We start from the raw sequence: 16,098 nt of genomic DNA on the forward strand, positions 1-16,098 counted from the left end.
CGATCAAGATACTTTGCCCATGAAGAACTTTGATCTAGATGGACTTATCCTCCACAATTACAAAGTCATTACAGTGATTTCTTACTTTTACAGTTACTTTGATTTTCCTTGACACCCGTAGGTGACAGTTTTCAACACCTGTTCTGTCGGTATGAACCATCAACAAGGCCAAGACTTCACAAGGAAAAAAAGACATAATGATTGAAGTTCTTTACCTGTGTCTGATGTTCATTAAAACTTAAATTAATATAAAAAAAAACATATAATGTGTAAATTGAACCAACTCTTTGATGAGGAACAGCTGCTCTACTTATGCCATGTTTCTGTTTATGGCATAACAGAAACATACTTTCCTTTTTGGGGGTTTATGGAAGGACATTTATATACTTGAATGTAAATATCGACTTTCATTGATTTTTGATTGTTCAGCCACTGGATCCTTTGAAAGTTGATATCCAGTTAACATTGGACTTTAGTTTCAAACACATGTCACCTGTTGAGAGCTGTCACCTGCTAGTGTCAAGGACAATCTAAGTCAAGTCAAGTCAACTTTATTTATAAAGCGCTTTTAAAACAGCAGAAGCTGACCAAAGTGCTGAACAATGCAGAATAAAAACAAAACAACAAACTAAAACAAACAGAATAAAATCAATAAAAATCAATATATTAAATAAAAATAAATAAAATGAACACAAACATAGGAGTGAAGATGGACATTGGTTTTAACTTGGACAAGCAGATCAGTTCGGACCTGTTGATTTTCTCTCCTTTTTTATTTGCAACGTCTAAGATGGCTGACTCACAATCTTTACAAATATAGCAGAGTGTGGTAAAAATGCACTTGGGAGCAATGTAGTATTGCTCTGAAATGGAGAATAATGTTGGATTTTAAGTTTTCTAACCAAAATAAAGTCTAAAGCTTGCTGACATACGTTCTAAAAACCACATGTGCTTTGACACAGGGGCTTTATCTCCAGTGTTTACATTCTTTTTGTTCCAGTAACTATTCAAGAGTTGACACAATCCCAGCAGATTCTTATGTGGAGAAAGCAGCCTCACACTGAGATGCAGCGCTGCACAGTAGGGACGTGATTACGTAATCACCTTGAATCAGCTGATTCTGCAGCACAGAAAAGAGGCTTTGTAACGGTATATCAGGATGACCCAAATGCAGGACCAGACTCCAACGTTGAGGGAAGATCCAGAACTCTTTTAATAAAAAACACCACATTTGGTGGTTAAAACTCCACTAAAATAACCAGGGGGGTATTCCAGAAAGCATGTTTAAACTGGCCTGACTTTAACCCTGAACTCTGACTGAAATCCACCTGAACTTGTTACTCTGGGTATGTCGGTTCCAAAATACCAGATATGAGTTAGCGTAATTATGCTTGACTTGGTAATCTTCTGATGGATCAGCAGCTGCTGCAGGTTCCTCTGGGTGGAAACACATTTCTGCCAAACAGAACATCTGTTTGTCTTTGTTTGGATGGAAAACGGAGGAAAAAAACTTCTTTGGAGAGAAATCTGCTTTGTTTCTTGTTGCTATGAGGTTGTTGAACAAATGTGGTCACTTTCACAGCTTCACTTCAAATGACTTCCAATAGACAGAAATTATCCATTTTTAATGTTTTTTCTGTAATTCTAGGTCTGATGTCTTCATACATGATGGCTAAAATAACAAAAACCAAACCAAATCAGTCATGGGGGGTATTCCGGGAAGCATGTTTAAACTAATGACTCCATTAATCTTTTTATCATCTTAATTACGGTAGTTATATTTTCCTGAACTCTCATATGTCTAAGTTTGAGCTGGCAGATATGCTCATTTTTATAACAATAAAAAAGGACGGAAAAAAATGCACGGAGTGCAAAAATTCATCAAAGAATTTTCCATCATTGTAATTACAGTCAGAAATTGTAGGGGTGCAATTAAAAACTCATCATTCTCTCCCTCATGGTGCAGAGACTTGAGCAAAGTAGGACAAAATAACTCAGCAAAACACAGTAAAACAGCTAAACAACTAAACACCTTTGGTCAAAAACCCACACTTAAACTCAAATCAGATAGGCAAAGGGAATGGTATCCCACAATCCCTTGCGAGCACATCTAACAGCAACACCAAAGTTACACCTACTTAATTGAATTAATTTGAATGAAAGGAAAATAATTGACTGAAAACTACGTGTAATTTTTAAGCTGACTTAACTAAAAAAAATATTTATCTTAACTGAAGCAAATAATTAAGTTAGATCAAAGTAAAAAAGTTTCTCTTTCCAACTTCCATACGTGGTCTTATCAGCCTCTCACGGTGGAAAAAGTATTATCTGAGCTTCTTCATCCACTAAATCATCTTTAAATGAACACTCCATGCTGCTTCACCTCTCTGTAAACAAACTAACCTTCAACTAAACCTGCTCCAGACCAGGTTATGTTCAGAGCATGAGTTGCCATGGCAACTTGACCTACCCTGAAACATACCTCCATTTCTGGGACCGAAAGCTGAGGTTATCAACTTCCTTAGCCTCAAACTTACCGTGGGAGCTAGCATAACCTGCTTTCTGGAATACCCTCCAGGTCTGTAGTCTGAACTTGTATTAGAAATGAGAAGGGCGACACCTTCTGGCTGTATCCAGAACTGCATCTTCTGCTCAGAAAAGTGTTGAAAATCCTCAGTTGTGTCTGTAAAATGTCTACAGCTTTTTTGAAGACATGAATAAAGTCTGGATTTGATCCTTAATGAATCTTCATATTTCTTTGTCCTTCAGTCTTTCTTTCAGTCTCAAACACACTGGTTCATTTGATCCTAATGAGAACATGTGTGAGGCTCCAACATGGCTGCCTTCACTGCAGCTTCCTCTTCACAGCATGTGTTTGTGGATCAACACACAAACAACAACAGGTGCAGGTGAGGAAGTGTTGCTGTTGTTGCCTTTGCCTGCTTCCAGCCTACAGGCACAGTTTTCTGCTCCATATGAGGTGGAAAAGAAAATGAATGACACCAATTTTAGGATCCCAACTCATGACAAAGAGAAGAAATGTGGAGTTTGTCACGTCAACATGCTCAAGCCTTCTTTTTCCAGAGGGGAGTCCAACTGTCCTTCTAGTGATGCTCCGGTAGTTTCATAGATCAGAAGGTTGAGGGTTCAAGTCCCTTCATGGTTGAAGTCAGACAGAAGAAGAGTTTGGTTTGGATCCTTTCTTGTCTTTCTGTTCTCATTGAGTCTCTTCTAGTTCCAGGTCTGGTTCAAATAGTGGAATCATCCAAAAGGATGAAAACAGTCCTCCAAGCAGACGTCAGATTGAAAAGCTCATCAAAGAACACATCCAACTAGCCAATCAGCAAAGCACTGACAAGCTGGACTTGTGCTCTCCTTCAGTGAAGAACCTCCTCCTGCTGCTCCTCCATCTTTAGCTCTGACTTTGGAAGTCTTAGCTCCTCCTCCTCACCATCACTGTGACTGTTGACGTCTTCCAACTCCTCCAGAAAGCTGTTTTCTGATGAAGCTCTAACATCTCCTCCCTGTTGCTGCTTTCAGTCCAAACTCACTCTGTTCATGTCAATTCACTCCAGAGAAAATCCTTTTTCTGGGAAGAATTTGCTCCAAGTTTTCCTCCAACTAAGAATCTGCAAACCCAGATGAGAACTCCCAGCAGGAAAAGAATTCATCTGCAGGAAACTAGAAAAAGGCCTTTTTGTGGGAGGAAACCATTCCAGATCTTTACAAACACCAGAAATCCCAACTTTTCCTCCACTTAGCCTGAGTTTGGGTTCCAGGAAGCGGTGTGTGTTCAAGCTCCGCCCCCAGCAGCATCTCATGAAGCCCCTCCTCCAACATGAGGCCACTGGGGAATTCTGAATGAACCGTTACATTTCAACAGAAATTTCACGCTAAAAACAGAAAAAAAACTCTCTTCATGTTTGAAAACAATCAAACATTCAAACAGGAAGAGAAAACAACGTTTGTCAGGATATCAACAGATTTGATTGATTGTAAATCTTCTTCCTGTTGGAGTTTGATGAATGGAAGTAGAATCTGTAGAAAGTCAGTTGATGTTTTCCATTTCAGTAAATGAAGGTTTGATCTGCAGATTTCCTGATGACTTTCTGACTGGGATCCAGACCTGATCTAGACGTGACTCATGAGGAAGCAAACAGCACAGAAACTGCTCTGAATGTTCCCTCTTCTTCACTTTCTGTCTGACTTCAACCATGAAGGGACTTGAACCCTCAACCTTCTGATCCATGAGGCCACATGGTCTGAGAGAACATCCAGGTCCAGCTGCAGGTGGAGGACAGCATCATCCAGCCGTCACAGACTGGGGGCGGAGCCTGGAGATGACTGCTGAAGGTCAGAGGGCGGAGCTTCATCAGGATGAAGGTGCTGCTTGGATTCTGCTTTGATGTCCGTCTGTTCTCAGTCCCTTCATGGCTGCTGCTCTGAGCTGTTTCTGGATGTTTCTGGAGAATTCATGTCTTTACTGATCCAAATGTGGGATTTCTGTTTTTCTTTGGACTTTTCTTTATTTAAGGCTTTTAGCTTTTGGAACTTTCTTTGTTTCTATGCTTTAACTTCCAAACGGGTTTATCTAAGACAATCTGATTGTTTTTCATTTGACTTTCTAGGAACTTTCTGTTTCATCTTTGAGGATTTGGTACGGTGGCCCAGAAGGGTCACAACACAACACATTAACTTTACACACAACACATTAACTTTACACACAACACATTAACTTAACACACAACACATTAACTTAACACACAACACATTAACTTTACACACAACACATTAACTCACAACACAACACATTAACTCACAACACAACACATTAACTCACAACACAACACATTAACTCACAACACAACACAATAACTCACAACACAACACATTAACTCACAACACAACACAATAACTCACAACACATTAACTCACAACACAACACAATAACTCACAACACAACACAATAACTCACAACACATTAACTCACAACACATTAACTCACACCACACAATAACTCACAACACAACACAATAATTCACAACACATTAACTCACAACACAACACATTAACTCACAACGGAAGTAAAGCTGCAATGGAAGTGCTTTTATTCTGAAATGTCCACTGGGCTGAGTGGCTAACTGCCTAACAGAAAGTAACGTCACAGTGAGCTGTGGAGGGAGCATGTTTCTTCTACAAGAGAAGCTACACAATGTTAACGCACACTCCTCCGCGCTGCACTCACACCCCTCTCTGTCGCTGCACGTGCTCCGGTCCTCTCCGTTCTTCAGCCCCCTCCTCTCACACTCACTCGGTCCCCAACACCCCCCACCCACCCACACACCCTCCCAGTCCCTGCACGCGCTCCTCTCCTTTCTTCCGCTCCCTCTTCCTCTTCCTCTCACACACGCACGCGGTCCCCAACACTTGACACGACAAATGTGGAGAGATCCCCACTGTCAGGCTTTAATGAACACAATTTCTAAGAGGCGGGGCGTTGCACTCCCCCAACAACAGGTCCAGAGCCCGGTCCATTAAGCTCTGCCGTTCACGGAGCTTCAGTACATAAAACTCCAAAAGCCACACGGCCTAACGTAGGCCGCTATTATATATTCATGAGTGGGAAAAAACCCGCTGAACCGACCTTAAAACCGCCTAAATTATGCATTTTGACCGCAAATTTACACCCAAAACCGCCCAATCTGGCAACGCTGCTCCTAGCTTATCTTGTAGAAAATCATGCTCCCTCCACAGCTCACTGTGACGTTACTTTCTGTTAGGCAGTTAGCCACTCAGCCCAGTGGAAATTTCAGAATAAAAGCACTTCCATTGCAGCTTTACTTCCGTTGTGAGTTAATGTGTTGTGTTGTGAGTTAATGTGTTGTGTTGTGAGTTAATGTGTTGTGAGTTATTGTGTTGTGTTGTGAGTTATTGTGTTGTGTTGTGAGTTAATGTGTTGTGAGTTATTGTGTTGTGTTGTGAGTTATTGTGTTGTGTTGTGAGTTAATGTGTTGTGTTGTGAGTTAATGTGTTGTGTTGTGAGTTATTGTGTTGTGTTGTGAGTTAATGTGTTGTGTGTTAAGTTAATGTGTTGTGTGTTAAGTTAATGTGTTGTGTGTTAAGTTAATGTGTTGTGTGTTAAGTTAATGTGTTGTGTTGTGACCCTTCTGGGCCACCGTAATTTGGACTTTTGAAAGACTTTTAGCTGCAGTTTCATCCTTTGAACCAGATGGATCTGAATCTAGAGTCAAAGATTCTAAGGAAATCATGGATTCACAGACATTTGATTGAATTTCTGTCTGGATCAGAAACCAACAGCAGACATTTCAAGCCGTCATCTGTTCCTAATGTTCATTCCCCGCCATCATTGAAAGCTTTTGGAATAGTCCCTAAAGCCAGCGATCGGGCCGCTTTGGAGCATGAACTCATCACTCGGTGTCACGGTGGCAGAGAGATGACAGATCCCAAATCTGAGGCTGAAATGATCACGTCCTACCAGCTCCACTCTGGATTTGGGACCAAAAACCTTTGAAGATGTTGGAGCATTTTTGGAGAATAGACTGACAACATTTGTTTGGAAGAAAGATTGACCTTTGACCCCTCCCTCATGTGTTCCACATCCAGCTGCAGACACACCACTACAGCTCACATTCCACTTCTGATCCAGCAATTAGAACCAGAGCCTGCATTTGCAGCAGGTTCCAACCCACTGACCACTGATCCACACAGGGGGACGTCCTAAGGGGCGGAGTCAGCCACTGGAGAGAGCAAAAAGGAGAAATGGGGGTCACTCTGGGCCTCTCTGTGTCTGGACCTTCAGAGGAGCCCCAGTGCTGGTCTTTGCTTGGATTTGTTTTAGACTTGTTCAGAGTCAAATGCATGTTTTAAGGGGAGGAGGATTATTTTGTTGTTGCTGTTTTTGTTCCTATTCTTACAATCCACTATATGTCCCGTGTTGAATTCTACTATTAAAATGTGGGAAACAAATGTTTATCAAATCCAAATCAATCCAAAAGCCTGGAGACTGGATGGCCGTGGTCCTCCCTTTGACCTGGACACTGGTTGCCATGGCGACCTGCACACTCACCAAGCTGGAACTTAGAAGAAGAAAAAGAGACCAAAATGATTGATAAAGCAGGTTTTCCAGGGAAATCCCACAAAGTGTTTTCCAAGCTAGAACTAAGAATATCCAGCATGCATTTGGAAAAAATCATTAGCTTCTTGTGGAAAATGATGAGTCATTGTAAAAACATTCTATGAATGCTCAGAAAACTTCCTCTATGGTTGTGGTTGTTTGGAGAAGTCCTCCTCTTCAAAGAAGTTCTCCTGACCATCTTCAAAGCCACTTTCTGCTTTTTCAAACGCTACTGTTCAACAAAAACTTGGTTTCTGCCACAAAACCAACCTTAGACACTGAAACAGAATGAATCCAATGCAGAAATGTGTTGACACCTTTAATTCAAAGCTTCAATCAGTTTGAATCTCATGAAGAACATTTCAAAAATCCACATTTGGATCAGGCGTCTTCATCAGAGCACAACTCATGTTTCCAGGACTGTGACTCACCAATAGATCCTCATTTCCTTTACACAATCTGTTTCCATCATTTGGATTTTTCATCAAAACTTGAGTTAGAAAAGAATTGTTGCCCCAAAATGTCCAGTTTGAATAGTCTACAGTTTGTTGTGTTTGGTTGCTAGGTAACAGGGTCTTTAATGTCTCTGATGTCATGGTGGCTTTCAGAGTTGAACTCCTGAATATGACGGTAAACATTTGGATTGAACAAAAATGGGATTGAAGCTCATGCTAAATCCTGATCTCAATGCTGAAAAAACCTCCTCCTAGATTCTGGTTGTTTGGAGAAGTCCTCCTCTTCCAAGAATTCCTGAAAAAAGCCCTCATTTCTCCTGACCATCTTCAAAGCCACTTTCTGCTTTAGTTTAGTCCAAACTTGCTTTATGCTGACAACATTTACAGCTTGAATCCATCTGAAGAATCCAAGGAAACAAACCAATCTAAGTCTGCATTCATGCCACTTCAGAACCAACAAAGCATGTTTCCAGGACGCTGACTTACCAATAGAACTTGGGATTTCCTTTGCAGAATCCTTCTCCGTGTGTTTTCCTTTGTTTTTCTCCCCAAAACCTAAAGCAGAGATTTTTGCTGAGCTGCAGAACAAACGTCTGACTGCTTTAACCGCCGTTGATGGTTTGTTGTGTTTCCCTCTATGGCTGCTATGGTCTTGGTATGGTTGCTAGGTAACGCTGTCTTTGATGATGATGACGTCAGAGTGGCCTCTAGAATGGACTTTTTTCTTGTGGAACCAGGAGCTGTAACCTTTAGGGCACTAGGACCCAGAAAGAGGTCCAGGCAGTGACGGTGATGTGATGCCATTTTCATTAAACAAATCACAGAAACGTTCAAATAGTAAAACGTCTAAAGTATTTTTGTGTAAAATTGTGTTAGAATTTGTTCAGTAAAAATATGTTTTCAAAAATTAAATATTGTCTCCTGTGTGGAGGTATTTCAGTTCATTAAAAACTGACATGAGTAACGTTCACTGCAAACTGTTCTTTCTTAAACTGGAAATAGCATCAACCTTTTTTATCACCTGAAGCTGAGTCTCCATTTGATAATTCAATAAAAAATAACATTTCATTTCCTCATTAGTGTTGGAAAAATATAATCTGTCGCTTTGAGATTACTTTCCTTTGTTGCATGTTCAATAAAGTCGAGAAGAAGAAAACCACGGGATTCGGCCGGATTAAGTTTAACAAATTTATTCCCTAACAATATTTCTAAAAACAGAGTAAAACAAAATAAAACAGATCGATCTGGGTGTCCAAAATCAAGGCCTGCAATACGCAAGAGGTTACATTCCGAATTCACATGCAGCTTGTCTGGAGACACAGGAAAATTCCTTGAGTTCAGACTTTTAAGCATGTGGGCAGAACATCCTCCCCCGGGAGCAAATGGCCGCTGAATCTCCGCCTCTGGTCGCTAGAGATTGGCTGACAGAGGAGCCCGCCTTCTTCCTTCAGCCCATCCTTAGAATCACAGCATCTGGTCTCTGGGGGCGAACCTCACAGATAGACACGGTACGGAATCCCCATGGGTGGCAGGAACTGTCACCGCAGGAAGTCGATCCTAGAGCTTTGTTCTTCACACGGGAGCAGATGCCTGTGGCGGTTCCCAGGGATTGAGATGATTGATTCATGATCCAAGTCAGACCTACAACCAAATGGCCTCAGAAGATCAAAGACCATTTTCTCCTGAAGGGGGTTGGAGGTTGGAGCTGCATTCCTGAAACCTCTTTACCTATGCAATTATCAGGAAGTCCCTTTTAATTGAAATTACTGAAACCCACACACAGTAAACCAGAAAGAAAACCTTCAATGAAATAAAGATAAGATAAAAACCTAGGAGAAATGAGAACCACAAAAAATAAATTCCTTCAGTTTCCCTCTCTTGACCTCACGAAGTGAGGTCACACAAAAAATAAAAACACATCACATCATGCAATCAAAACAGCTGTGGTCTCTCGCCCTCACAATCTTTATCAGAACCAATGTGCCCTTCTAAGGTGTGAATGATTTGTTCATAAGTGTAGGAGCGAAAACCTGTCAGAGCTTGCATTAACCATCTTTAAGAAACGTTCAGTTGGACAGGGAAAATTCTCGCTACGGTCCTGTGCCCCATCAGCGACCATCCCTAAGGATACTTATGCTTCACTAGATATTTGGCACATTGGCATTTACAAAGAACAAGACAAAAAATAGTAAATAAAGAAAATGCACAAATAAAAATTCAAATTATTCTAAAAAGTAAAAGATAAAGACAATAAAATAGCACTTCCTGTAAGGAAAAGGAACACCTGGAATTAAGGGGGGAATTGAGAAATGTTAAAGCAGAACAAAATCACACAGACGATGAAAAGAAAAAAGAAAATTGTCAAACATAACAGTAAGCAATTTTATAAAATGTAACAAAGTCCAAAAAAGGTCATTCCGGGCCTCGAACACTCGTGTCCTCCTTCTGCATGTCCCACAAGCTCTGGCAAGCTTGGACCTGGCCTCCTATGGACTTCTCAATAAGCCTGTTATTAGAGATGTGACACATAGTGATACAACAGAACGGCTGCAAAAGGACTTGGGGTGTCCACTGCTGTGGTACTGTTCTGCCAAGATGATTCTGCTGTGGGTCTAAGTTTTTGTTAGTGTTAGGGTCAGGAAATTAAAAAATAAAAAACAATAAAACACAAAAGACAATGAGACAAGAATCAATTTACGCATGCGCAGTAAGAGAAAATATGATGGAAAAGGTCCACCACATTTCTCTTCTCAAAGGTCTGCTTCCCCTCGTGCTGTTTTATGAAGAACACAAGTGGGGAAAATACAAATTCAAGAAAAAGAAAGAAGTTTATTATGGGCTATTGTCTAATGACCCAGTCGTAGAACCTACTCATCCTTGCTGTGGATGAGAGAAAATCAGATGAACAGACACACAAAGCTTTAAAATTTTAAAAATGGTCAATCTGTGTTACTATTTAAACATTCTTTCTAGACAAATACATTTAAACGATAATGATAAAATAATGTCCTTCTTTTAATCATTAAGACCTCTTTTGTCTACCTCCCTCTCTTGGCCTGGGGTTAAACCCCAGGACACAAACACAAAACGAATTAAATGTAAAGCAAAATCATGAAAACAATAAACTGTTTGGTGCATCGATAAGGTGAACAGACGTCCTGTCCACGCTCCTGTAAAAGGCAAGGTCACAAGAAGAAATAATACAACTGCAACAGAAGATCTTTCATTAATTGCAGGCAGATGTCATCAACCTGTATTAGCAAAACACAAACCTCTTATAGCATAATGTTCTGTCAGAGAGACTTTAAACAGTGATCAAAAATGCAAGAAGGATTTTATGAACCCCTCTGTACTATAATGCGAACAATGGTCTGCTATTTTTATGTAATGATTCCATTAAAAGAAAACGTGTGCTAAAGCAATAGCAACAAACAACACACCTTGTGAGGTTAAAGGTGACAGCATGCAATATGGATCAGGGACGGATAGGTTTTATAACAATGGTAACGTCATCAACTTAAATTAACATTAGCTTAAATTATATGCCATACGATCCATCAGCTTTTAAAACCGCTTTCCTAAAGTAAACTATGAAGAATACGAATATTCAATGACACTATAGTTCTACAGCCCAGACTGAGTTTCCTTCCTCCCTTCATCTGCATCAGTCACTCAGCTGCACTGAGATCTAAAAACCTGTGCTCCTGCAGTTACCTGAATCACCACCGGGGGGACGATGAAGAATGAACCAACATCAACTGAACCTGTGGACCATGAAGCATCAGAGAGCGTTTTAACATCACCTCTGCATCTTCATGAGCCGTCTCCTCTCTGCTCAGTTGTTGAACGGCAAAATTAACCTGTACATTTTTATTGAGGGAGGAAAGTGAACACCTGAAAAAACACAATTTAACCAATGTGTTGTTAATGTCCTGCTTAGTCTAATCCTATGTGAGATACAGCTGTGTCTGACAGCTAGTATCATTGCATTTGTGAGTGTATGAATGCACAATAAGCCGCTCGCCCTCAGGGTTAATATATGTCGGTGTAGTTCAAATGCCACGTGTGGTCTTCTACCTGCTGAAATAATTCTTACTGTTAATCATGCTCTCTGTCGCAATGGAGTGTACAGGTCAGACCATTCGGAGGCTTCAAACACAGGAGTCCAGGCTTCAAACCTGAAATTAACGAAACCACCTGGCGTTTCAGGGCCCTTTACATGTCTGCAGTGGGGGTCGGCTGTGGTGTCCGGCATGGCATCCAGTCTGCTGTCTCCTGTTTTGACAAGACTGTCCCATCCCAACAGATTCGCAGGCGTGTTTGGTGAATGCACGCATGAATGTTCCACCATCTGGTCAAAAGTCATTCGGATGGTCTTTTGCAGGTTTTGGGGAGTCATTTGTTCATTTGTCAGAGCAGGTAGAGTGTCCAGTAGACTCATCAGTGGTTACCTTTGAGCTTGGAAAAGACAATGGCTCCTGCATCAAGTGGTGTTGTCCGACTTGCCCTGTGGTCCTCGCCACGGTGGAGGAGGGCTTGGAGTGGTCATGGGTACTGTTCATTTTTCCTCCAGACCCTCTGCCTCTTGGTCTGTACATTCTGCTGTTGGGCACCTCGTTGTGGGCTGTCAGGGTTCAGAGCGCCATAGATGCCATTTCCAACTGCTGCTGGGGTCCCCTGGGTGGCCTGCTTCTCCCAGGATTTTTCCACCTGTCATCCTGTTTTGGTCTCCGAATGGCTGAGCATGACACGTCACTACTGCTGTCTCTGAGGGCATAAAAAGTCAAAATTCATGTTAGTTTCCTTTTCTTTTTAAAACACCTTTTATCCTGTGTGTGAATCATTTCAGCAAGGTAAATAATTGTTTTTCTTCAGTTGCTCAACCTCCCCCTCTCTCCTGTCCTGTTTCTTCAAATGTGCTCTGGGGGTCAGTCACTGCTGACTCGGCCCCCTCCTGTGAAGGTAAAGAGCTGCGGAGGATGGTAAACTTATGCGCCTTTGTCACTCACCCACGTAGCAGAGGGGGGTTTTCTGCCTAAAGTTTTATGAGATCTCGGGGGGGGGGGGGGGGGGGGGGGCGCTGCTGCTCTTCTGCTTGGAAAGAGATTTAGAAATGTATTAGTCATGTTCAGTCTTCACCGTCTCCAACACCGTCAGTTGATCAGTAATGAAAGCCAGCAAAGGGAAAAATCCCTAAAATTTTCTTTGTCCGAAATGACGGACCTGGGGCAAAATCTTTGAAAAATATATTGTATTACATGCATTCTGGCAGCTAATCATTCACTCTTAATCAAAAAAATAAAGACAAATTGTTTTGACTTACCCTTAAGGACTGTTGCTGCCCTACAAAAAGAATTTGGAGAAGTACTAAAAGCAACAAAATCCCACAATTTAAGCTTTTCCTTATTTAACCAAAAACACAATTCACACTCTAAAACACAGACAATCAATACAAAGACAAGAACTTTTAACCGTTTTTGCAAAAGACATAACACAACAAATTAGGTACCTCACACAAACAAAATTAAACCATTTCACTGAAATGAATCGTTCATAACTAGCGTTTTAACATTCATGTTCCCTCTTCTCCTGTTCTACCATACCCTGCACTTTCATACCACACTTTTCCATGCCCACAGACCCTCCATTTTACTTACAATGCCTTTCATTTCTCCTGCTTTTCACCTCACATTTCTTGTCTCTACATTGCAACATCCTTCCAAATCCTCAAAAACCATGTTTCCCTTTCCTTTACCTCGTCCTTTTCCCCATTCTGAAAACAATTTTCAAATACTATTGATTACGATTCAAACAAACAAAACCGCCACTCATTCGCTTCTCATTCAAACAGCAGTGCACAAGTCAAGATCAAAACAAACAGAAAAACGAACTTAAACAAATTAAAAATGTCAATAATACTTCTTTAAACAAAGCTGAACTTAATCGCGGTTATTAGGACATACAAACAAATTAGAGACATGTATTCACAATAAGAAAACCGAAATAATTACAAAATTATTTTACCCCAAATGTATTAGACCCTGCAACCATGCACGCTGATCGCCGTTGCAGCAGAGGCTCCCGTCGGAGGCGCTGTGCAACATAAAAACCTTTTTCGGCGAACCGAAAACCCACTGAAATTTGTTTTTCAACGCTGTTTTACAACCGAGGTCATGATTAAGCCCAATAAGACAATCCCCGCGATGATTGTACCGCAAACTAGGTCCCAAATTCTCCAGATTTGTTTGTGAAAGTTCAGCGCCGGTCCGCCATGTTGGTCGCTAGGAACGCCGACTCGCTAACCACGTGGTACGAACAAAGCAAATCACAGCCACCGTCGCCATTTTGGCTAGGACTCCGTCACGCTTACCACGTGGTACAGACAAAACCAATCACAGTCGTCTACACATTCGAAAACAAGTAAAACGTCCCGTCATTGGTCCGTTCGATGTAAACATGATGAACAAGATGGCTGCGTCCATGGAGCAGACAATACACAGGGAAATGTGGAAAATACAGTTAAAATACACAGATTTCAAACATTTTCATCCCATTCTTTCCAAAATCGCATACATTTCATTCCATTCATTCTCATTCAAGCCATTTTCACCGCTGTTGTAAAGTCAAGTCGTCTACGTCATTAAGTCTGTCGTCAAAAGAAAATTCACCGGTTTCCTCATTTTTTCTGTCTAACGCACCTTTCATTTTTACTGTGAATCCCTCTGTGGTTTCTCTACGCATTAAAAATAATTTGTGAAGGTTCGCTGCCTTCCTGGTTTTTCCGAAAATCCTAAAACGCGCAAAATTAGTTCCTATAGTAACACTGTTGTTTTCGTACGGGATTTCGTACAGGCTCAAACAGACGCAAAACCTCCTAAATTTTAACGTAATCCAAATATCACCCGCTCCCAATTTAATATTTTCAATTTTGACAGGCTGAACAGACACAAAACCTGCACAATTTCCTTAGATTCAATTTCATAAATTTCCTAGATCCAATCTGCTGTTTCAGGAGGGTGAACCACAAAACTTATACAGGTGCGCTATGCCGTCCACATACTTCACTTCCCCACAATTTGAGTTATTCACTAAAAGAATAACGTAAACAATATGCAGAATTTACGAACAGGTTCCTGCTTTACCTTTTGTTTGTGAGGCCTCGAGGGAAGTCAAGCACGTGGGGGGGAGCGTCACCGACTTTTCGCCGAAAGTCCCAGAATTCTCATAATAAACCACTATCGGTCCTCTTAATAAACCACTATCGGTCCACTTACCCGCGTTGCGCTTCCGCGTTTCTTCCCCACTTTTCACGTTCAGGGGTCACCAATTAATGTTGGAAAAATATAATCTGTCGCTTTGAGATTACTTTCCTTTGTTGCATGTTCAATAAAGTCGAGAAGAAGAAAACCACGGGATTCGGCCGGATTAAGTTTAACAAATTTATTCCCTAACAATATTTCTAAAAACAGAGTAAAACAAAATAAAACAGATCGATCTGGGTGTCCAAAATCAAGGCCTGCAATACGCAAGAGGTTACATTCCGAATTCACATGCAGCTTGTCTGGAGACACAGGAAAATTCCTTGAGTTCAGACTTTTAAGCATGTGGGCAGAACATCCTCCCCCGGGAGCAAATGGCCGCTGAATCTCCGCCTCTGGTCGCTAGAGATTGGCTGACAGAGGAGCCCGCCTTCTTCCTTCAGCCCATCCTTAGAATCACAGCATCTGGTCTCTGGGGGCGAACCTCACAGATAGACACGGTACGGAATCCCCATGGGTGGCAGTAACTGTCACCGCAGGAAGTCGATCCTAGAGCTTTGTTCTTCACACGGGAGCAGATGCCTGTGGCGGTTCCCAGGGATTGAGATGATTGATTCATGATCCAAGTCAGACCTACAACCAAATGGCCTCAGAAGATCAAAGACCATTTTCTCCTGAAGGGGGTTGGAGGTTGGAGCTGCATTCCTGAAACCTCTTTACCTATGCAATTATCAGGAAGTCCCTTTTAATTGAAATTACTGAAACCCACACACAGTAAACCAGAAAGAAAACCTTCAATGAAATAAAGATAAGATAAAAACCTAGGAGAAATGAGAACCACAAAAAATAAATTCCTTCATTAGAAAGCAACTTTATTGGATTTTCATTTGTCATTGGTATTTTTGAGCCAAAATTCTGAAGAAATCAAAACAAAAGGCTTTTCCAACAGAATCAGAACGTTAGCACGTGACCTAAGTTTGTTCACTTTGTGCTAAATGTTGATTTGACTGTTGTGTTAATAATATTGTAACGATCCGGTCGGACCGTCACTTTAGTTGAGTAGCGTAAGTCAACTGCTCAAGAAGAGGTTCTGATGGAGAGCTGTCCGTGCCCCATACACCCGCACGACACCGGACAGTCTCAGGTTGGAAGAAACGTAGCAAGAGGCAATATTAGCTTTTGAGCAACAAGCCTGTTCATTCCAGCACTCATACAGCCCAAACAGCATGGAGGGTCACTTCAGCTCCCA

The 16,098-nt window shown here is 41.3% G+C and overlaps 1 protein-coding gene and 2 long non-coding RNA genes across 3 annotated transcripts in view; 1 reads left to right on the forward strand and 2 right to left on the reverse strand.

Moving 5' to 3' along the window:
- The window catches only part of LOC101164420 (uncharacterized), a 736,165-nt gene that overhangs the window by 483,654 nt on the left and 236,413 nt on the right, over window positions 1-16,098 (reverse strand). The window lies entirely within an intron of this gene.
- The window catches only part of LOC144988601 (uncharacterized), a 59,875-nt gene that overhangs the window by 43,410 nt on the left and 367 nt on the right, over window positions 1-16,098 (forward strand). The gene's annotated exons all lie outside the window — the stretch shown is intronic.
- On the reverse strand, window positions 8,765-15,703 carry LOC144988396 (uncharacterized). The gene is made up of 2 exons (XR_013652313.1): window positions 14,865-15,703; window positions 8,765-12,357 (listed from the first exon to the last, which is right to left on the reverse strand). It is a non-coding gene; the product is annotated as an uncharacterized LOC144988396 (long non-coding RNA).

Source organism: Oryzias latipes, chromosome 2 (genome assembly GCF_053564925.1).
Source record: "Oryzias latipes strain Hd-rR chromosome 2, Olatipes_Hd-rR_3.1".
NCBI classification, from domain to species: Eukaryota; Metazoa; Chordata; class Actinopteri; order Beloniformes; family Adrianichthyidae; genus Oryzias; species Oryzias latipes.